This window comes from Chiloscyllium punctatum, chromosome 36, assembly GCF_047496795.1.
Source record: "Chiloscyllium punctatum isolate Juve2018m chromosome 36, sChiPun1.3, whole genome shotgun sequence".
Classification (NCBI taxonomy): Eukaryota; Metazoa; Chordata; class Chondrichthyes; order Orectolobiformes; family Hemiscylliidae; genus Chiloscyllium; species Chiloscyllium punctatum.
In genome coordinates this window covers 67,230,237-67,253,730 of record NC_092774.1, presented here as the reverse complement: position 1 = coordinate 67,253,730, position 23,494 = coordinate 67,230,237, and the positions used below count along the sequence as shown (strand labels likewise).

At 46.2% G+C, this 23,494-nt stretch overlaps 1 non-coding gene across 1 annotated transcript; it reads left to right on the top strand.

Annotated features, from left to right (window-relative positions):
- The first annotated feature begins 16,102 nt into the window (after window positions 1–16,102).
- On the top strand, window positions 16,103–16,176 carry trnan-guu (transfer RNA asparagine (anticodon GUU)). The gene has a single exon. It is a non-coding gene; the product is annotated as a tRNA-Asn (tRNA).
- Window positions 16,177–23,494: the final 7,318 nt, after the last annotated feature.

The window sequence follows — 23,494 nt, the reverse complement described above, 5'->3', positions numbered from 1 at the left end:
AAGGATTCTTAAAAGGTGGCTGAAGGAGTGGTGAGGGATAACACTTCAGACAGCGCAAAGGGGAAGACCACTTTCTAGTGGAAGGAAAAGACATTCCTTATTTCTGAAAGAACTGGGAAACAGAAGAGGGGATGAAATCTGACTTGGGAGCTATTTCCTATTTGTTGAGGATGTTCTTTCATCACAGTCTTGGTTTAGAGCATAAGTTCTTCATCAGGAATAGAGGGTTGCCCAATGGGGCTGAGAGATAAATGGGAAGGAAGTGGGGCTGGAGGGAAGGAAGATGGGAGTACAAGAGGTAGATGGAGGTAGGGATTGATGGTGATAGGTCAGAGATGAGGGTGGAGTAAATAGGTGAGAAGCAAGGTGGACAGGTATGACAGGTCAAGAGGTTGGTGTCAAATTGGAAGGTTGGATCTGGGACAAGGTGGGGGAGAGGAAATAAGGAAACTGATGAAATCTGCATTGATACCATGTGGTTGGAGGGTCCTAAAGCAGAAGTTGAGGTGTTTTTCCGACAAGTGTTGGGTAAGCAAGTGTTTGGCAGTGGAGGAGGCCCAGGACTTGCATGTCCTTGGCGGAATGGGAGGGGAGTTGAAGTGTTCAGCCACAGGGCGGTGTGTCGGTTAGATTTAGAGTCTCAGAGTTGTTCTCTGAAATATTCGGTTAGTTGGCGTCCAGTTTCCCCAATTTTGATGAGACCATATTTGGAGCAATGGACATAATCTTATAAATAGATTGCATAAGTCTTAGCCTGCCAGAATTATTTTCTTTAATTAAATTAAAGAAAATGTTTATTCAATTGGATGACTGCATGAAACGGTTTGTTGGTCAGATTTGAATCATCACACCCAAATGAGACGATGCCATGAATATCAGTGAACTGCTCTTTTTGTTAAAAACCACAATTTCTTGATTTATTTTCACAACTTACTAGTATTCACACCTGCACATTCAATGTCAAACTCTGACACCAAAAATTAAATTACAGCATTAATTTTGACTTACAATATTCGAACAAACAAATTAATAGCACACAGTGAATCGCAAGTCTGATTAAGATGAAATTAAATTTGACCAAAAAAATATAAAATCAAGATGGGAGATAAGAAATGGGGGAAGGGCAGAAGGCAAGAAATGCAGTATCATAGAACGTGCTCCTCCAGAGTGTGCATTTTACCGACTGCCATTGCTCAATATAAACACTCTGATATGATCCTCCAGTTTTAATGTAAACCATAGCCCCATACAGTAGGTACCATTAAAATGAGTTAAAAAGACAAGCCTTGAGCAAATCCAGCTTCCAGTCTTACCACCCGCTTCTTGGAGCTTGGACCTTCCTCCAGCTCCGGGGGGTTGTTGAACGTCTGGCCTCCAGCGGTCACGCCTCCACTGAAGAAGATTTGGGAAGCAGATGCAAAGGCAAGATGCAGAACAGAGAACCTTTGTATATGAAAGCAGCTTACAGAGACATTGAGCAATAGCAATACATGGTTTTTACCCATCGACTCTGGATTATCTACCCAGCACACTCACGCAGCAGTTCTCTACTTTTGTGCTCCCAGCAGCTGGATCGTGGATCAGTTTAAAGTAGGTCCTATATCTCTGATTACATCGGTACACAAGGCAGTGAAGAAAGGTTTCAGCACACTGGCCTTCATCAATTAGGGAATTGAGTATAGATGTTGGCAAGTTATGTTGTAGTTATACCGGACGTTGATGATGCTGCACCTGGAATATTGTGATCAGTTTTGGTCCCCTTGGTGTTCTGACTTCTGACTTCTTCAACTCTGGGTTTGTGTTGAACTTGATGGGATACTTTGTCCAACTCAGCATGTTTAAACAGTATCTCTCAGAGGGATTCATCTGAAACTTTTCAGGAGGTGAGCTCAACAAGATTGAACTATTCAAAGTTACTTGGACTCTATTTTAAACTTACATCAGGACCAGTAGTCAGAGACACGTACAGCATGGAAACAGACCCTTCGGTCCAACTTGTCCATGCTGACCTGATATCCTATATTAATCCACTCCCATTTGACAGCACCTGACCCATATACTCTGGCAGCTCATTTCATATATGTACCACCCTCTGAATGAAGAAGTTGTCCCTTTAATTCGTTTCGCCTCTTACCCTCAACTTATGCCCTCTAGTTATGGACTCCCCCACCCCAAGGAAAGGACATTGTCAATTACACTGTCCATGTCCCTCATGATTTTATAACCGCTATTAGGTCACTTCTCTGTCTCCGATGCTCCAGTGAAAACAGCCCCACGCTATTCAGCCTCTCCCTGTAGCTCAAACCCTCCAACACCCAGCCACATTCCTGTAAATCGTTTCTCATAGAGAAGTCAACGTTTCAGTCCTGAAGAAGGGTTAATACCCAAAACGCTGACTACTCCACATTCTGGTGCTGCCTGGCTTGCTGTATTCTCCCAACCTCCTACTTGCCAACTTCGGGTTACAATATGTAGTGGCTCAGTAGTTACCACTGCAGCCTCACAGCGCCAGGGACCCAGGTTTGATTCCAGCCTTGCATGGCTGTCTGTGAGGAATTTGCACTTTCTCCCATTGTCTGCGTGGGTTTTCACTGGGTGATCCTGTTTTCTTCCAAAATCCAAAGATGTGCAGGTCATGTGGATTGGTCATGCTTAATTGCCCAGAGAGTTAGGTACATTAATCAGAGGGAAATGGGTGTGGATGGGTTACTCTTCGGGGGGTCGGTGTGGACTTGTTGGGACGAATAGCCTGTTTCTGCAGTGTAGCTAATCTCATCCAATACTTTTGTTACTAACGAATGGCAGAGTAGGCCGAATGGACTAACTTCTGCTCCGTTGGTCTTGCGGTCTTAGGTTTCTCTGGATCATTTCATCGGCAATGTGCAGTCCCGGGCTCAATGAGAGGCAGTGCCCACTGAAGGCAAAGCTCATAGATTCATAGAACTCCCACAATGTGGAAACAAGTCCTTCAGCTGAACACATCTGCACTGATCTTCCGAAGACTAACTCACTCAGATCAATTTTCCTATCCTCCACAAATTGCACACAGAGCCCCGAGGGTGGAATTATTCCTGGGTTCCTGGTGCCATGAGGCAGCAGTGATAACCCTGAGCCACCATGGAGTTGTGATTGTGGGGTGTAGGGGAGGCAATTGCAGTCCAGCAGAAAAGAAAAAATAGCCCACCTACTCTCCCACTGCACCCACTATCAGAACTGGCAGGAGGTTCAGTCCTGGGAGGTGACCGAAGGCATCATCACTGGTAGGATCTGATTGCTGGGAGCGCTGGTTCTCCCGATGGTGCTTCCCTGTTCACATCCATTAACACCTCCCGCAAGTTGTCGGAAAACATGAACCTCTTCCCACAGTCGGGCCAGCTGGAGGGCATCTTCCCGGTGTGGGCACATTGGTGATTCAGTAGAGCGGAGGAATTGCTGTAGGCCTTCCTGCACTTTGGGGAGCAGAATGGCCTCCCCCCTCCGCCACTGCAACCCCCCAACACCCTCGTGCGGTCCAGCTAGTGATTCAGCAGTGTGGAGGAGCGGGTAAAGACCTTCCCACATTAGGGGCAGGAGAACGGATTCTCCCTGGTGTGGATGGACTGGTGCCACATCAGGGCAGAGGAATTGCTGAAGGCCTTCCTGCACATAGGGCAACTGAACGACCTCTCCACCATGTGGACCTACCAGTGGGCCAGTAGGTCGGAGGAAAGAGCAATGCCCCTCCTGCAGTGGGGGCAGAAGAACGGCCTCTCAGTGTGGACCCACTGGTGTCTCAGCAGGTGGGAAGACCTGCTGAAGGCCATCTCGCACTTGGGGCCGGAGAACAGCCTTCCACGGTGTGGACCAACTGGTGCTTCAGAACCCTTTCAAATTTCACAATATCCTTCTGATTGGAGGGAGGCCAGAATTGCACGCAATATTCTAAAATTGGTCTCACCAACGTCCTGTACACCCACAATATAACTTCCCAACTCCAATACTCAGTCAGAGGATTGCGAAAGCTTTCAAAACCCACAAAAAACAAACAGGAAAGAATGGAGGTTCAAACCAAATTTTTGAGAATGAGCTTGGAAGCATCAATGTGAAATCGGCGGCCTGGGTTTATTGGGGACCTGTTCTCCTTAAATACACTATATACTTATTTCTCTTGTGCTCTTCGTAGTTTCTCTGTGCTGCAGTGTGTAGTGGCTCGTTGAAATAATGTCCTGATGCAGTTTCTTTTGTGGGTGTTGGGATGATTGCTTCTGTGGTTAAGTACTTGGTTTGTGTGTGTTGTTTTTCTGTGGATGCTCGTTTGAAGTTCCCCATTGACTGTTCGCTGTACTGTGACATCTAAGAATGGCAGTTTATTGTTGTTCTCCTCTTTTTCAAACTAGGAGCCCCCCTCAGGCCATAGTCTCACTACTTGGAACACCAATATACAGACTTGTCAAAGGACTCCACTGAGGAATAAAACACCAAGTCGAAGATCCATGCGACTCTATTTACTCCATCCCAGTATTCCTGAACAGCAAAGACACGAAGATAAAAGAGGATGGAATAATGTTGTCCTTTGACATAACAGCCCTGTTCACATCCATTAACATCAACGTGACCAAAGAAAACTGAAGACACTACTCGAACAACTAAAAACAAAAACACAGAACCAACTTCAGCAGCAAAGATAGCACTGTCAACCTCGTGGAACTGTGCCTTACCACCCACTTCATATTCAGTAACAAACCCTACAAACGAATCAACGAAATGCCCATGAAACACTTCTGTCATCAAAAAATGAAACAAATTAGAGGAAACCTACAACACCATCAACAATCTCCTTACTGGCATAAAATTCACAAAAGAGGAGAACAACAACAAAGTGCCATTTCTAGATGTCACAGTAGAGCGAACAGTCAATGATAAATTCAAAACAGCCTCTACAGGACACCACCACACGCGAACCAAGTACTTAGCTACAGAAGTAATCATCCCGACACATACAGACAAATCTGAACGAGAGCACTATTTCAACGAACCACGACACACTGCAGCACCGAGTGCCTACAAAGACCAATAAGTAACTGTACAGCGCATTTAAGGAAAATAGGCAGCCAAAAAGCATACTGAAATTTGCTTCCCGGACCAGGAATCGAACCCGGGCCGCAGCGGTGAAAGCGTCGAATCCTAACCACTAGACCACCAGGGAGACATGGGAAATGCTAGACAGCTCTACTGAAAATTGCTTCCCTGCCCAGAAATCGAACCCGGGTCACGGTCGTTCGAAGGCTTCCACCAAAGTCATTTCTTGTATCCATTGCTCCCGATGCGGTCTCCTCTACATTGGGGAGACTGGAGCCCCGTCGCAGTGTCAAGTCACAGCGTTTGAGGGAACATCTCCAGGACACCCGCAACAATCAACCCCATCGCCCTGTGGCTGAAAATTTCAACCTCCCCTCCCACTCTGCCAGGGAAATGCAGGACCTGGGCCGCCTCCATCGATGCTCCCTCACCACCCAATGCCTGGAGGAAGAACGCCCCAACTTCTGCCTCGGATACATTCAACCCCAGGACATCAAGGTGGACTGTACCAGTTTCCTCATTTCCCTTCCCCCCACCATACCTCAGTTCCAACCTTCCAGCTGAGCGCTGTTCTCAGGAACTGTCCTACCTGCCAATCTCCCTTCCCACCTTTCAGCAAAACACTCATCTCTGACCTGTCACCTCCGTCCCCATCCCCATTCACCGATTGTACTCTTTGCTACCTTCGTCCCAGCACCCCCCCCAATTTATCTCGCCACCCCTGTAAGGGTCCTGCCTCTATTCCTGATGAAGGACTTTTGCCCGAAACATCGATTTTCCTACTCCTCGGAAGTTGTCTGACCTGCTGTGCCTTTCTAGCACCACTCTGATCTAAACTCTGGTTTCCAGCATCTGCAGTCCTCACTTTTGCCTACCCAATAAACCCAGTGTGCCAATTTTACATCAACAAACTGACACTTTCAGACACAACGTCTACAGAAACCCTAGCACATTACTTTACATTAAAGACATCTGGGAAATGATGTCCAGACAAATCAAACCCCTCAGCATCATGGTCGCCCACAAACTTACCAACACACTTAAACAGCGGCTAATGAACCTGAAATACCCGATGCAAACAACCAGCAAACAAATGTTATTTACACAATAACATACAAGGAAATATATACATGAACTCTGCCGCACGGTTCTCTGTGGCAAGAAATGCTGGGATGAGATAAGGAAGATTTGTTTTCGCCAAAACGAATCGGCACTGACTGGACAGCCATTCAAAATCAATGCTGTCAGCCCAGGATGGAAGACCCGAAGGGATGAACAGTTTTCTTATTTCCTGAAGATTTACAAAGCTGAGACTGGGTTTTGGTGTTTGTTCCCTTTCCACTCCCAACAGCCGCAGTGGTTGGGGCGGTGAGTTGGGGAAAGTGAAATGTGCCCGTGAGCAGCGTGTGGGACTATTTCAGCTTCCTCTCCTCTGACAGCGCTGTGACTTGACTCTGATGTTCTCAGGGACACTTACTGACGCGAGAGAGTGAAAAGAGTCACGTTCCTGCAGATCAGGAATTCAAACCGTATGCCGGCTTCAGGACAATGAAAAAGATTAATTGGGGTGTGTGAAGAAGCTGTGAGCTGCATTTCAAACAGGTAGGTGGATTCAGATGCGTCATCCATTGCCTCTGTCACTGTGCGGATCTGACGTCGCCATGCTGCAAGAGTTCTGACGTTAACACGGACATGCGCAGCAATGGGAACATTCACAAGAGGAACAGCCAAAGATAATCACCGTCACTGCTTCCCTTCCATAGTCCCAACTTTGTGAAGCAGTATCTTTCACTGGCAAATAAAACACCTTTGTCCTCAGGTGCCCGCTTAACTTCGATCACGACTTCACGCCCCTCACTGTTCTAGTCTCATTTCCAAACTCTTGGCTCATCGCCTCAAAAGCAGCTCTGTGGGTATCTGCTTGTTACACGTTGACAGGCAGTGGGCTACAGATTCCCGACCAGTCCCAATGTGATTGAAATACTTCAAACACTCCACTTATTTGCTTCTTGAAAAAAACCGTGGAGCAATCTCTCTTTCTTTTTGACGACACTTCTCAACTTTAGTCGGCAGGGTTCTAACCTGCGTGGGGAAACCGCAATGGATTTCATGTCCATCGCATTCACCACTCGGCCCACCAATACAGAACCACACTGACACCTTCATTTCCCAGGTCTATCTGCCTGTGGAGCTGAGAAAGTGTGAATCATTGCTGAGTTTGTTTGAATCCAATCACTTCACAGGTTTCGAAAGGGTTAAATATCTGCAAATGGCGAGTCTACGTGTTCCATCCCGAAAGATGAAATGGACGCTCAGTTAAAAACAAAAATAGAAATTACAGAAGCAACTCAGCAGGTCAGGCAGTATCAGTGGAAAGAGAATCAGAGACGACATTTCAGAACTCGTTTTTTACCTCATCCAGGTCCAGCCAAACCTGTTTCTCCAGCAGTTTCGCTTTCTTTCTCGGATTCTCAGCATCCGCAGTTCTTCACGTTAGAAATTCAAACAATTCAGAAACCCCTTTGTGCTACCTCAGTGGAGAAGATTTCCGTTTGGGAAAGATTTTCCTGAAACGATGAAAAACGTGCACTTTCGCAGCCAGGAAAGCGTTAGGAGCGAGAACAGGAAACACACCGCCCCTGGGTGGTCGCGAACTACCAACCATTTTGTTAACAGCCGAACGCACTGACCAATTGCGCCACAGAGACAGGTCCCAGCACTGCTTGCACAGTGTCTTTGAGGAACCTACTATTCAATTCATAATTCAACCCGCCCCGCCCAAAATTACCATTGTCCTCTATCAGTTTTACTTTTCCATAATAAAGCCTTGGATATTCATTATGGAGACATGGGGACAGCCTGATCCCACCATCTGCAGGCACATCCATGTCACGAGGAACGAGCTCTCCTACACCGGGGCCATCGCCCTCCGAGCCTTTCAGTGTTTTGCCTCTTCCCGAATTTTCTCATTGGCCCCGAGCCGAGAAGGGGTTTGAATTCCTGATGTGCAGAGAATTCTTTCAATGTCTCGGGTCAGTTCATGTCCCGAGAATATCAGAGTCAATCAGCCTCTTAAACAAGGGGACGGTGTCTGGACTGTCTCTGCTCAGTCCGTCAGTTCATCCTTCATTCTCCTCTAATTCCACTTCCCAAAGAGTTTCTAAAGATTCACAAAGCTGGAGACTGGGATTTGTGTTTTACTTCCTGAACATTTTTCTACCTGCTAACTGACAATATTTTGCCAAAACCTCTTCCCCATTGTAACATTTGCATCATGTCCAGGGATGAGCAATTTCCATTTTGTGGAGACATTCCCAAGTTTGGGAATGTTCTCTTTGGAGCAAAGAAGGTGAACTGGAGATTTCCGGGGCTGTTGGCAATAATGGGAGAAGACGTGGTGTGAATGCGCAGATTAATTATCAGAAGAACCTATTGCCACTGACTAGGGTCAGTTACCAGAGGACAGGGATTGAAGTTCTTTCGTGGAAAGCAGCATTTGTGTCGAACAAACACAGCGAATACTGCAGAAAGCCAACGGGTCGAGCAGCATCTGTGGAAAGGTAAACAGAGCTGACGTTTTGAGTGTGCTACGGTTTTTGTTCAGAACTCAGTCTTTTGCCTCTTCCCGAAGTTGGTCCAGGACTGTGTCTCAATTGACAAACACATGGCAAGAGCAGTGCCACAATGTGAAATTATAGCCTTTGTTGTTTAAAAAAAAACAGTGCATTGTTTAAATGGTGATATATTGGAATGCGGAGAAAGTGAGGACTAGAGGTGAAAGTCGAAAAATGCTGCACTGGAAAAGCACAATAGGTCAGGCAGCATCTGAGGAGCAGGACAGTGAACGTTTCAGGCACAAGCCCTTCATCAGGAATGATGTATGGATGTACTAAGGGGTCTCAGAGTCCCTCCACACCAGTCAATGCCAGTTGTCGGGCAGATGCAACAGGCAATGAGCAAGGCAAATGATATATTACGAAGACGGATTGCGTTCAGAAGTGGGGTCATTGAACATATTCAAGGCGAAGTTCATCTGAGTTTTGAACAACAAAGAAGTGGATGGTTATGGGGGGAGGTAAGAAAATGGTTTTAAGACCAGTACAGGTCAGTCACACAGTCTGACAGCACTGAACAGACCCTTCATCCAACTAGTCCATGCTGAGTATGTTCTCAAACTAAACTCGTCGCACCTAACAGTGTTTGGCCCATAAACCTTCGACCTTTCGTATTCATGTACTTATCCAAATGTCTTTTAAACGTTGTAACTGTACATGTATAAAATCATGAGGGGCATGGATAGGATAAATAGACAAAGTCTTTTCCCTGTGGTGGGGGAGTCCAGAACGAGAGGGCATGGGTTTCGCGTTAGAGGGGAAAGATACAAAAGAGAACTAAGGGGCAACTTTTTCACGCAGAGGATGGTACGTTTATTGAATGAACTGCCAGAGGAAGTGTTGAAGGCCAGTACGATTGCAACATTTAAAAGGCATTTGGGTAGGTGTATGATTAGGAAGGGTTTGGAGGGATATGGGGCCGTGTGCTGTCAGGTGGGACAAGAATGGGTTGGTATAGTTGGTCGGCATGGACAAGTTAGACCAAACAGTCTGTTTCTGTGCTGTGCATCTCTATCTCAATGTTTTACATACTCAGTGACCTGGCCTCCACAGTTTTCTGTGACAATGAATGGGCAATTTAGCATGGCCAATTCACCTGAACTGCACATCTTCGGACTGTGGGAGGAAACCGGATCACCCGGAGGAAACCCACGCAGACACCGGGAGAACGGATATGAAGTAGAACGTTTTCGCAAAGGGAGTGGTTGGGATCAGGAAAGGCTGCCTGACAGTGACAGAGAGGCAGATTCAATGGACACAAAAGGGATTTCGGGGTGGTCATGTTCAAAGTAACAATGCAGAGATTTACAGGGAGAAGGCAAGATTACGATACGAATAAAGGTACATTGCTCATTTTGGAGAAGCAGCAGAGCAAAGGTGGGCTGTGACACATTCTGTGATTCTGAGTGAACTGACAGCTGGACCAACATAAGGTGGCAATTTAGTCAAAGGTTATGTTTACACAGCCTTGACATCTAACTTCTTGATTTGAAGCAGCAGAAATTGCGCCCCACTGAGCCTGATGTGATTTGAACGCGCAATCTTGTAAGCAGCAGGTAGACGCGCTCCCGTTGCGTCACAAGCCCACACTACGCAGGGTTGAGGGAAGTGATCGGACTGCAATTATTTTACATTATGATTGAGAACGGAGGCCAACGGTTCATGGCTGTTCTGTCTCACTCAGTCTCTCGAACCAATTTGCAACTCTTTCTGAATTAAAACTGCGGATGCTGTATTTCAGAAACAAAAACAGTAGTTGCTGGAAAAGCTCAGCAGGTCTGGCAGCTTCTGTGAAGAAGAATCCGGTGACCCTTCCACAGAGCTGGTGATGATTAGGAAAATGTCGGTTAATATGCAGATAGGAGGGTGGGAGGAAGGCGGACGGAGTCAATGATAGATAGGGATAGAGCCCAAAGTGAGACAAGGATCGTTGGACAGAAAAAGGAGTTGATAGCGATCTATCTGGGAGGGTGAATAGCTGTTAAATGAAACTGTTAGTGGCTAATAATAGGTGGTGTGTAATGGCAGACTACGTGATAACAAGGCCTGGTGTGCGTGGTCGGGGGCTAAGATGTGGGGAAGTTCAGGCTCTAAAATTATTGAATTCAATATTGAGGACGACTGTCGGGCCCCCAAGTGCAAAATTGTTCTGCTGGAACACTGCAACAAGCCTGAGACAGAGATGCTGGACAGCGAACAGGGTGGTCTGCTGAAGTGGCAGGCAACTGGAAGCTCAGGGCCTTTTTGCGGGCAGAACCTAGATGTTCTGCGAAGCAGTCACCCAGTCTCCGGTTCGTTTCTCCAATGTTGACGAGACAACATTGTGAGGAGCGAATGCAGTAGTTTTGGCTGCGGAAAGTGCAGGTTAAAGTGCTGCTTCACCTCGAAGGTATGTTCGGGCCCTTGAATACTGAGGAGGGTGGGGGAAACCGGCAGGTGTTCCAATTTCGGCTGTTGCAGGACAAAGTGCCATGGGGCTATGGGCGGGTGTTGGGAGTGAAGGAAGAGTGAACCCCAGGTGTAACTCTTGCCCATTTACCTCATCTCTCAAAGAAATCCCTGGACATGGAATAACATTCGTTTGAATGATTCACTACCACGTGACCCACGGCTAATTCATATTCATGTTCCCGGGGCCTGCATCATTATTGTGTCACAATAGCTGCAGGCCATCATCGTGCATGTCCGATGACGTGCGGCCGGAACGCTTGGACACAGTTTATCAAAGAAACCTCCCTGAGGGTCAGGCAGCCCTGTATCGGGAAGCATTGGGATGGCTAATTCTTTCTGTGGGCACTGTGTTTACGTTTAAACATGGTGATTTTTGAAAGTGTGTAATTCTGAGCGAAATCACAGTTCGAATTTAGACAACGTTAATATTTGCACAACAGCGATACATCTTCGCAACAGCATATTTCACGAGAGTAGTGAAGATCTTTTGACATTAATCTCGAACGTGTATGTCACACGCCAGATGAAAAGCTGAAAACTTGTCTGGAAAGGCTGCCGCTTGGCATAGCAGAGTGGTGCAGCGGGCGCGTTTTCAGCCCTTAACACGGAGATTAATGGATCGAAGTTATCCGCTCAGTGTCATCTTTTGCAGCTTTCCCTCCTCATCCACTACCCCTACAAATATTTGAAGATGTGAGCCAAATATCATCACAGTGATACACTGGCCCAATGTAGAAAGTTGAGGTTACACACTTGTGGAGTTCAGGGTGGTGTTCTTCTGATCTCTGTCCCCTTTGTTGAGGAGGGTAATGCTTGTCCCTGGCCACTCAGGTGTTCGAGCCAAATTTAAAAACAGAATGGTGTAATTATCCGCCAGTGGAGACCCGCCCGGCTCCTGGGAGACAGAATGAGAAGCAGATGTTCTGAAAACTATTTTTTTTTTATTCAGTACCACGTGAACCATGCCGAATACATATTCATGTTCCTGGGGCCGTATCATTATTGCGTCACAATAGCTACAGGCCATCACTGGGCATGTCCTATGACGTCGTGTTGCGGCTGGAATTTCTGGTGACAGTTTTTTAAAGAGGGTCAGGCAGCCCCTGCATCGGGGCTTCCCTTCCTTCCACTTAAGTTCAAGACCTATCAAACCCCGAAATTCCTCAGGTATGTCTGGAAGCACTTTTTCCCGATGTTGGCTAATGATTTCTGCAGACATTTGGTAAAGTTTGAACACGGTGGGAGCCATCGGCTTCTAAACCTCGTTCCCGAATTGCTCGACCAATACTTAAAGCAGTGATAATGATACAAAACCACCGTATGATTACGGCTGAGAAAGACTGTATTCCGCTCAGTCAGTTCATGTTTCTAAAGAGAGACAAAAGTGACAATGCAAGTGAAACAAACGAAATTGCAGACAGGCTGCCATACCACTCTGTTTGCATCCCCACACAGGGGTGATTTCTGTGACATGGGTGTGTCTGCAGTGTCTGTGGTCAGACTGTTTACAATGAATGTCCCAGCCTTTATTTTGGTAAAGTCACACTGATAGAGGTCAATTGTTATTTCAGTAATTGGAGTCCTAAGCTGGAATTCGCTAACACTCGGGCTTCATGATCTTACTTTTTTTTACATCTCAGACTCTTTGGTGCAGTTAGTCAGGAAGTCCGGCTGTTCACCAAAATAGTTGTAAATCGAAATGGAGCAAAATTATAGAATTGGGGCCAGACTTTTCAGGGTACATGTTCAGAAGCACTTCTACACATTGAGTTTGTCAGATGTTTGGAATTATCCTACATAAACGGCCGTGGGTACAGGATCATTTGTCAACTTTAAATCTGAAACAGATTTTTTTTTGTTCAGGAAAAGTATTAAGGGACATGGGCCAAAGACAGATAAATAGAGTTAGGCCTCTGATCAGCCATGATTTCTTTGAACGTTGGAACACGTTTGAGGGGCTAAATGGCCTACTCATATTCCGATGTTTCTATAATCTTAACTGTTTCCTTATTGCACATTTCCGGCCTGTTATTGGGGATACAATCTGCAAGACAATATTCTCCAATTATTAGTTGTTCCGGAAATATCGAATACAGACACACCCAGGCATCGTATACCAATATTCGAAACAACACAGTCACAGAACAGATAACTGATTGAATTCCTGCTTTTGATTCTTTAGAAACGTAATGTTCTTCGTTTCCCGATAATGATTCGCTTCCTCAGTCCCAGATGGAACAACACAAGAAAAAATAGAAAAGCAGCAATGTTCTGGTCCTATAATCTCCAATATTCTGCTGCCAGTGAAAAACAACAATGCAACTTAAATCGGGGTCGACTATAACCCGGGCTTAATCTCCCAATGAACCGAGCACAGGCTCAGCGAAACTGAGGGAGATTATGTCCTGATCACGAAACCTGCGAGCAGCGTTGGCAAAGGCCCAAGGATTCACCCATAAAAGTCAGTCATTGACTTTCTAAACGTGCTCAACTGCCGACTTCCTTTATTTTATTGACCTTTGCAAATCTGAAATTGAGAATTGGGGATATGTGGTAGCGAGTGGCTATTTGTGTGTCAGGTTTGCCTGTCAGTTTTGTTGATATTGAAGCGAATTTGCTTTCAAAATTAAGGCAAAAAAAAACAGACAAACAACTTTGCATCCAAGAAGAGAAGCTGAAGAACTGGATGTCAGCGTTGAGAAAGAAGCAAAAGGGAAGTGGAATCTCAATGATTTTTTTGATTTTTGAGCAGAAAGCGTTGGAGCTGTAGACTTCTGCTGATCAATGTATTTATTTTCGTGGATTTTAAGAAGTTATTTTGCCTTGATAAAAGAACTGGTCACACCCTGACTATATGTTCGAATACCTCAGTAGTAGAACAAAAGATTTTTATTCTGAGGTCGTGAGTTTGACACTCATATTGTACAATGTTTCCGTGAAACTTTGCTTTTTGTGCGAAACATTCGCTCTTTCTTCAACTGGCAATCTAATCATATTCAAAATGAATTTTCCTCCCGTTCGTTTTCTTCCTGTCCCCGTTGCTCGGTTATGAGGGAAAGCTGAGAGTGAATGGGAGACAAGTTTGTAGGTGTGGCTTAACGGTTTCACTTGAAAATTGGTTCTATTCATGTCTCGAGGCCAGTAAATGGCTCAATCATAGCATACAACGGTCAAGTGCTATGGGAATCAATACCTGTCCATATTAACGTACACTGAAATGAGTAAGATGGGATTCATTTCGAGGAAAGAAATTAGGAAACTTCGTCACCCAGATTATCTCAGAGGAATCGTTGGCTATGGTACGTTTTATGTAAAGCTCATGGAATCACTGGATTGTGACTTGATCTGGTACTCAGGCCTTACTTCGTGACACGAATGTATTTTGTTATCGAATTGCTACATAAGTTGCGGAGCAATTCCTGTACATAGAGATGAGGAGTGTTGAACCAATAAGACAAGACGACTGTGCTAAATCAGAACTATTACCAAATACATTTACCAATCTATGTTCATCCTATCGATTGTCTTAGCATCACCAACACTTCTCATCAAACTAACTCGAGAGACATTCATCACAATTTTCTGTGAACAGTCCTACATTAGCTTTGCTAAATGAACCCCAAATTTCTTGAAGTGGCTCCTTATTTTCGGCCCTGATTATTAATCTCTCTACGCATGGGAATGGATCCTTCCCACCCGCTCTATCTCTCATCAATGTGCGTTGTTCAATTCGATCTCCCATCAGCCTCCTCTGTCCTGATCAAATCCAGGGGAACAGGAAACGTTGGGGCTATGGCGCGGAAAGGACAAGCCCTATGCTCACCTTTCTGGGTAGAACAATTCCATGAGAAAGTTTAGGCCACAATTTCGGGCGTGTAATTGTGGACGAACACTTAAGGTGTTGGCGTAGAGATCCTTTGGGGCTCCCCGCCCAGGGTGCTAACCTGCTGATTATGCTTTCTTCGCTGGCGATTTTAAATGACTTCCTGTTGGTTGCATTATCGCTCAAGCTTCACAAAACCCGTCTCAATAATGTCACGTTTTCTCATGTCTGGAAATTTATTTCCGTGCAGGAAACTCGGGTTCTGAACAAACAACGTCCGAGACTCAATACGTCAGCTCTGTTTCCCTTTCCACAGATGCTGCTCGACCTGTTGGCTTTCTGCAGTATTCTCTGTATTTATTAGGCACAAGTGCTGCATTTCATTCAAGAACTTCAATCCCTGTCCTCAGGTAACTGACTCTGGTCAGTGCCAATTGGTTCTTCTGATCATTAATGTGCCCATTCCCACCGCTTCTTCTCCCATCATGACCAACAGCCCCAGGAAATCTCCAGTTAACTTTCTTTGCTCCAAATTGAACATTCCCAACCTTGGGCATGTCTCGCCAACATGGAAATTCATCATCCCTGGAAACGAAGCGTGGCGTACACTTGGGAAGAGATTTTGGCAAAATATTGTCAGTTAGGAAATGCAAAAATGTTCATGAAGCAGAACAGAAATCCCAGTCTCCAGCTTTGTGAACCTTGAGAAACTCTTTGGGAAGCGGATTTAGAGGAGAATGAAAGATGACCTGTCTGATTGAGCAGAGACAGTCCAGACACTGTCCCCTTTTTGAAGAGTCCGGGAGGTTGATTCTGATGTTCTCGAGACATGGACTGATCTGAGACATTGAAAGAATTGTCGTTCCTGCGCATCAGGGATTCAAACCCCTTCTCCCCTGCGAGCCAATGAGAGAACTCGGGAACAGGCAAAACACTGAAAGGCTCGAAGGGCGACGGCCCCGGAGTAAGAAAGCTCGTTCCTCGTGACATGGATGTGTCTGCAGACTGTCCCCGGGATCTCCACAAGAGATCTCCCAGGCTTGATTATGGAAAAGTAAAACTGATAGACGACAATTGTAATTCTCGGCGGGGAGGCTGAATTATGAATTCACTAATAGCCTCCCCTAAGCGATGGTGAAGCCCACCCCCCTCCCCTGTCTCTGTGGCGCAATTGGTCAGCGCGTTCGGTTGTTAACCGAAAGGTTGGTGGTTCGAACCCACCCAAGGGCGGTATGTTTGCTGCTCTTCCTTATTTTCGAAAGAGTGCGCTTTTGATGGGGTCGAGAAAATGTTCCCCAAACGGAAATCTTCTCCACAAGGGGGTAATGAATTGAATTAATGTCTAACGGAAGGGACTGCGGATGCTGAGAAGACGAGACCTAAAAAGAAACTCGGCAGGTTTGACAGTACCTGTCGGAGAAACCAGAATTCTGAAATGTTGTCTCTGATTCTCTTTCCACAGACGTTGCCTGACCTTCTCATTTCCTCCTGAAATTTCTCGTTTTGGTTTTTACTGAAAGTTCATTTCATCTTTTGGGATGAAACAACTACATTAGCCGTAGGCAGATATATAACCCTTTCGAATCACTGTGACGTGATTGGATTCAAACAAACTCTGCGATGATTCACTCTTTCTCAGCTCCACAGGCAGACAGACCTGGGAAGTCAAGCTGTCAGTGTGGTTCTGTATTCGTGGGCCGAGTGGTTAATGCGATGTACATGAAATCCATTGCGGTTTCCCCACGCAGGTGTGAACCCTGCCGAGTACAAAATGAGAAATGTCGTCGAAAAGAAAGGGAGTTTGCTCCCCGGCTTCTTCTTTAAGATTCAAATCAGTGGAGGGGGAAAAATATTTCACTCAAATTGGGACTGGTGGGAATCTGCAACCCACTGCCTGTTCGGGTGGAACAAGCAGATACCCGCAGAGCTTCTTTTGAGGCTATGAGCAAAGTGTTTGGAAATGAGACTAGAACAGTGAGGAGCTGGAAATCGTGATCGAAATGAAGCAGGCGCCTGAGGACAAGGGTGTTTCCTTTGCCAGTGAAAGATACTGCTTCACCAAGTTGGGCCTGTGGAAGGGAATCAGTGACGGTGATTATCTTTGGTTGTTCACATTGTGAATGAACCCATTGCTGCGCATATCCGTGTTAACGTCAGAACTCTGCAGCATGGTGGCGTTAGATACGCACAGGGGCGGGGCGAAATGGATGACACTTCTGACTCCAGCTACCTGTTTGAAATGCAGCTCACAGCTTCTTCACACACACCAATGAATCTTTCTCATTGTCCTGAAGCCGGCATATGGTTTGAATTCCCGATCTGTGGGAATGAGAATCTTTTCCCTGTCTCGCGTCAGTAAATGTCCCTGAGAACATCTGAGTCAACTCACAGCACGGTCAGATGAGGGGAAGCTGAAAGAGACCCACACGCTGCTCACGGGCACATTTTACTTTCCCCAACTCACCGCCTCAACCACTGCGGCTCCTGGGAGTGGAAACAAAACAATCACCAAAACCCAGTCTCAGCTTCGTGAATCTTCAGAAAATAAGCAAAGGTTCATCCCTTCGGATTTTCTATCCTGGGCTGACAGGGATGGGTTTTGTCACTCTTTTGCAAATGGATGTTTAGCAGAAAAGCACCACAACCCCATCTGATTCATCAGGACCTGGATGTTTTTGGTCTTTGAATGTAAGTGCTGTGCTCCAGAACATTGCTGTTCACAGTTTATAATACTTATCTTCCCAGTCCCCTGTATCACTTGTCGAAAATGCTTAATTTGCATCTTGTAATCCTTTCACTGTCTGCTAATGATGATAGCGTTTCCGTGTTTTACCAAAACTATCTTGACCTTGCATACCTCAAGCCTCAAGCTAATTTCACGAGAAACCTTCTCCAGTTCAAAAGCCGACTGTTGATGATGGCTCTGTTTCTTGTCACGTGTCCAATTTCAGATCGATGTTGTTAATGTCCCTTTTATTCCTTCTGATCCAGATTTCGCTCACAGGGCTAGAACAGAACTGTCACCAAATACATTTACCAATCTACATTCTAAGGAACATACCAATTCAAGATATGTTCCAGCCTGGAAGGATATTCAGGAGGGAGCAGGTAAATTGTGCTTCTGAGTGAAATCACGGTTCGTAAAAACAGAATGTGGCAATTTAGACAGAGTTAATATTTGCTCATCGGCGATACGTCTGCCGGTGCGTGATGGGAGCATAACCCAGAAGGGAAACCATCTTCCCTATTCACTCAATGTCGTCTTTAGCAGCTTTCCCGTATAACGGCGCACTGTTGTGCACCTCGCCTTCTCATCTACTTCCCAAAAAACTTCGACCTATATATTTCACATTGATACACAGGCCCAGTGTGCAGAGTTGAGATGATACACGCGTGGAGGTCTGCGGGGTCTTCTCCTGTTCTCTGTACCCTATGTTGAGGAGGGCAATACTTGTCACTGGTCACTCCGGTGTCAGAGAAAAGTTGAGAAAGAAAATGGTTTAATTTTCTGTCAGTAGAGAGGGCCCGGTTCCTGGGGACGAGCAAACGGCAGCAGAGAGACAGAATGAGAAGCAGCTGTTCATACAGTCATAGAGATGTACAGCATAGAAACAGACCCTTCGGTCCAACCCGTCCACGCCGCCCAGATATCCCACCATAATCTAGTCCCACCTGCCAGCACCCGGCCCATATACCTCCAAACCCTTCCTATTCATATATCCATCCAAACGCCTCTTAAATGTTGCAATTGTACCAGTCTCCGCCACTTTCTCTGGCAGCTCTTTCCTTGCACGCACCACCCTCTGCGTGAAAAAGTTGCCCCTTAGGTCTCTTTTATATCTTTCCCCTCTCACCCTAAACCTATGTCCTCTAGGTCTTGACTCCCCGACCCCAGGGAAAAGACTTTGCCTATTTATCCTATCCATGCCCCTCATAATTTTGTAAACCTCCATAAAGTCACCCTTCGACATCCGACGTTCCAGAGAAAACAGCCCCAGCCTGTTCAATGTCAACTGGACTTTACTCTGAGCAAGACTCAGCTGGTTCAAGAGGTCGGGTGGGGGTGCGGGGGTGCGGGGGCGCGTGGGCGCGGGCGAAGGCGCGCCAGCGCGTCACTCCTGTGGTGCGTTGGTCTCGGGGTATGATTCTCGCTTTGGGTCTTTGTCACTGCAGACGTCCGAAAGATCCCGGGTTCAAATCCCGGATGAACCCGCGCTGCATGACTTGTGCGAACATGCCTGTTTAATTTTCTCAAAAAGCACCTTCGTAAAACGAGGTTGGGCTCCCTGGAGGACCAATGGGACAGAAAGCAGCGAATTGAAATGATTGGAGATCGCGTTGAATAAGTTGACGTGAGTGGTGCAGTGTTTGAGGGATGTCAGCGATGAGGGTCGATTGGAAATTTGGGACAGCTCTCTTCGGAGAACAGAAGTTTGAAATCTGGCCCGATTGAAGCTTTTTCAAGTCATGCGAAGTCTAGACAGAGAAAGTAATGTCGTCAAAATGTTCCCACGCCTGAAAGGATCGGCAACGATTCGGCAGAGTTTAAAAGTCATGAGGAAAAGAACCAAAAGTGACATTAGGAAGAATGCTTTCGTACAGGGAGTGGTTGGGGTCAGTAAATCCCTAACTGACACTGACAAAGAGGCAGATTCATTAGACGCAAACGGGAATTCGCTGATCATGTTTAAAGTAACAATGTGCAGAATTACATAGAGAAGGCAAGAGAATGATACGAATAGAGACCCACGTTTACTTCCTGTGTCGACCCAGCAGAGAGAAGGTGGGCCGCATGGCGTCTATTCAGAGTGAAATCACAAGAGAATGTGGGAAGTCAGAAAAAGTTTATATTTACACAGCCTCCATACGTCTGCGCAACAACATATATAAGACGACAGCAGTGGAGATCTTTGACATCAGTCTCGAACGTGCATGCCACGCGCCAGACGAAAGGTTGAAGGGACCTGTGGAAAGCCCCGCGGGGTTTAGGAGCATCGTGGCGCAGCGGGAGCGTGCGAGGCCCATAACCCAGAGTTCGATGGATCGAAAGCATCGTCTGCTATTGTTCAATTCCTCCTTGAGCGACTTCCCTTTGTGATGGTACTCTGTTCAGCATCTTGCCTTTCAAACGACATCCTGAGTGTTTCAGTGCCCTGTACCGATACAGTCGCGAAACTCACACCGTTCAAGTTATGTGCTTTTGGAGGTCTGAGTGGTCTTTTCCTGTTCTTCGTCGGTTTCCTATGAACTGAATCGCAAAAGCACCTCTCTGAGATGCCAATGAGCTGATAAAATTGAACTCATACCTTGTGGTTTCGTGCCTTCCCTGCCATAATTCGCCACGCCGGTTCCGATGTGAATGACAAGACAATCAGCATGTCAGAAACTGTATCACCATTCAGGCACAATCTCTTAGTATTCGGACAGATATCACCGATTGTGAATCAGCTCAGATAGAGACAAATGGCAGAGAGTTGTCGTGGACACGATAAGCTGGACCGCCTCTGTCGGCGGGAGAATGATGCCACGTGTTTATGCCATCCTGCTGCCTGTCTCTGGGACAGAGAGGCTGAGGGAGCAACGATGGTTCATTTTTAACCGTCCCTTCCGTGTTGGACTGCCTGCAGTCCCGCAGCTCAGGGCCGTGGGGATGACTCTCAGTGAGTGAAGGTTTCACTCGGATTCTCTTCATCTGGGACACTTGGGGCTCCGATGTTAACTGCTGCGCGGTCGCAGCGATGAAAGCGATGCCCTCTTTGCAATTGACTTTCTGTAAGATTGCTGCGTGAAGACGAATTCTGAACACCAAGCAGGCTGCACAACAATGTGTTCATATGAATTTACTTGAGGGAAGAGTCTTCGGTGTCCATTTCTCTCTGCCCCGCCAGCTTAGCATCTTTCTATCTCTCCGATAACAGACCTTTGGAGGAAGTTCACAATCAAAGTTACTCACTTCCCACGCATTAGTGTAAGTGATACCTCTCGCCCGAAGGGATTGGGAGATAAAGAGCAGAAGGGCGAATGGACTCTTCCCTCCCTCCAGAAAAGCGTACAAATAGAAACAAATTGGTTTAATTATCCGCCAGAGGAGACAGACCAGTTCCTGGGGATGAGACAAACGTCAGCGCACCGGGGACAGAATGACAAGCAGATGTTCTGGAAACTCTTTGCTGCTTGCAATTCTTGGAGCAAAGTGGAATGTATTTCACACTGCGCAAGTTTCAGCTGGCTCAGAGTCTCTAGTGTACATTGCTCTCTGGGTTTATATTTGCACATCGACGATATGTCTGCACAACAGCACATGACACTACAGCAGCGAAGATCTTTTGACGTCATTCTCGAACGTGCAAGTCACACGCCAGATGAAAAGCTGAATACTTCTCTGGAAAAGTTACCGTGCAATGCAGGAGAATGGCACAGTGAGTGCATGCTAGGATCATAACCCAGATGCGAAACCATTTTCTCCTATTCACTTAATGTCGCCTTTAGCAGCGCTCTGTTCTTTTCCCTGCCTTGTCACTTGCTTCCCAAAACTTCGTGTATCTGAGCTCAATATATCACATCACTACACAAGTCAAATTTCCACAGTTGCGCTGGCACCCTTGTGGAGCTCTGAGTTGTCTTGTCCTGTTCTCTGTCAGTCTGTCCTGATCTCGTGTGAAACCTCTTCTCTCAGATGGCAATGAACCGGTGAAGTTGAAACACGTGACTTGCTGTTTTAGTCTATTTCCTGCAGTAAAGAAACCAACGTCCGTGTAATAAAAGACTTTCTGCAGGATTGCTGTGTCAAGACAAATTCTGAACACCAAACAGGCTGCACAAAAATGCACTCATATCAATTTACCTGAGGGAAGAGTGTCCGGTGTCCATTTCTCTCTGACCCGACAGCACAACATCTTTCTGTCTCTCTGTTAACAAGATTTTTGGAACAAGTCCAAAGTTTCCCATTTCCTATGCATGACGGTAAGTGACTTCTCCTGCCACACGTAATAGTGTGAGAGAGCAGAAGAGCGAATGGGGGGCTTTGCCTTCCACCAGCACAGCTTGCAAGTAGAAACGAAATGGTTCAATTATCCACCAGTGGAGAAAGCCCGGTCCCTGGGGACGGGACAAACAGCAGCGTCCTGGGAGCAGGGAGACAGAATGAGAAGCAGATGTTCTTCAAACTCTTCGCTGCTTGCGTTTCTGGGAGCAATGTACAATGTATTTCGTACTGAGCAAGTCTCAGCTGCTTCAGGAGGTGGCTGCACCCATGGCTGGTGGCTCGTTAGTCTGGGATATGATTCTAGCTTTGGGTCTTCGAGCATATGCAGCCGTGTGAGAGTTCCCGGGTTAAAATCCCAGGCGAACCATCTTTCCTTAAATTGACCTGAGCAGAAATGCCCGATCAATTTTCTCAAAAAGCCGGTTCGTTAAATAAGATCGGACTGCCTGAATTAGGGACGGTGCAGAGCTGCCATTGCAGTGAACACGGCGAAGGGAAAGACGTATTAAAAGTGAGAACAAGTATTGCAGATTTTTCGCCCGCGCTATCCGAGTCTGAATGAATCCTCCACCTGTATTACGCTCAATTCTGAGGATGATACTTCAGGAAGAGGGGAAGTGAAGTAATTACAGTAGGGGCTGAACAGGTTGAAGTGACTAGTACCGTCCTGAGGAATGTCAGCAATGAAGGGAGATTGGAAAGTTTGGGGCAGCTCTCTTTGGAGAACAGAGGGCTGAAAGCTGGCCTGATTGAAGTTTTCCACGTCATGAGGGTTTTAGACAGAAGAAATAATGCAGTGAAAATGCTCCCATGCCTGAAAATATCGAGAACGATTTGGCAGAGATTTAAAGTCATCAGTAAAACAAGTAAAAGTGACATTAGGAAGACCGTTTTCGCACAGGGAGTGGGGTCAGTAAGTCGCTGTCTGACAGTGACAAAGAGGCAGATTCAATGGGACACCAAAGGGAATTCGGTGGGCACGTTCAATGTAACAATGTGCAGATTTACAGGGAGAAGGCGACAGAATGAGACACTTATTTACATATTGTGTTGAACCAGCACAGCTAAGGTGGGCTGCATGGCTTCAGTCTGCGCTGTCACACATTTTGTGATTGTGAGTGAAATCAGAGTTGGACCAACAGAACGTGGGAAATTTGATAACTGGTATATTCTACCCAACAGGATACTCCATCACAGCAATGAAGGTGTTTTGACATCATTCGCGAAGGGACATGACACAATGCAGATTCAAAACGGAGTATTCCTTTGAATCACTGAGTAATTTGTTTCCAGTTATTCAGTTGACGTCAGTGGATTTGCGCATTGGGACCCCCTCCAGTTGACAGGTCGAAGCCGTTTTCTCCTGTGTGGCAGTCCCACCAGCACTCCAATTTGCTGTGCTTCCAGTCAGTAGATGGAGATTACTATCCCATACTGATACACGGGCCACGATGACCCAGCTGTGGTGACAAGCCTGTGAAGTGCTGCGTGGTCTTCTGTTCTCTGTCGGCTTCCTATTATCCGAATCATCAAACGTCTCTTCTCCAAGATAGGAATAAACTG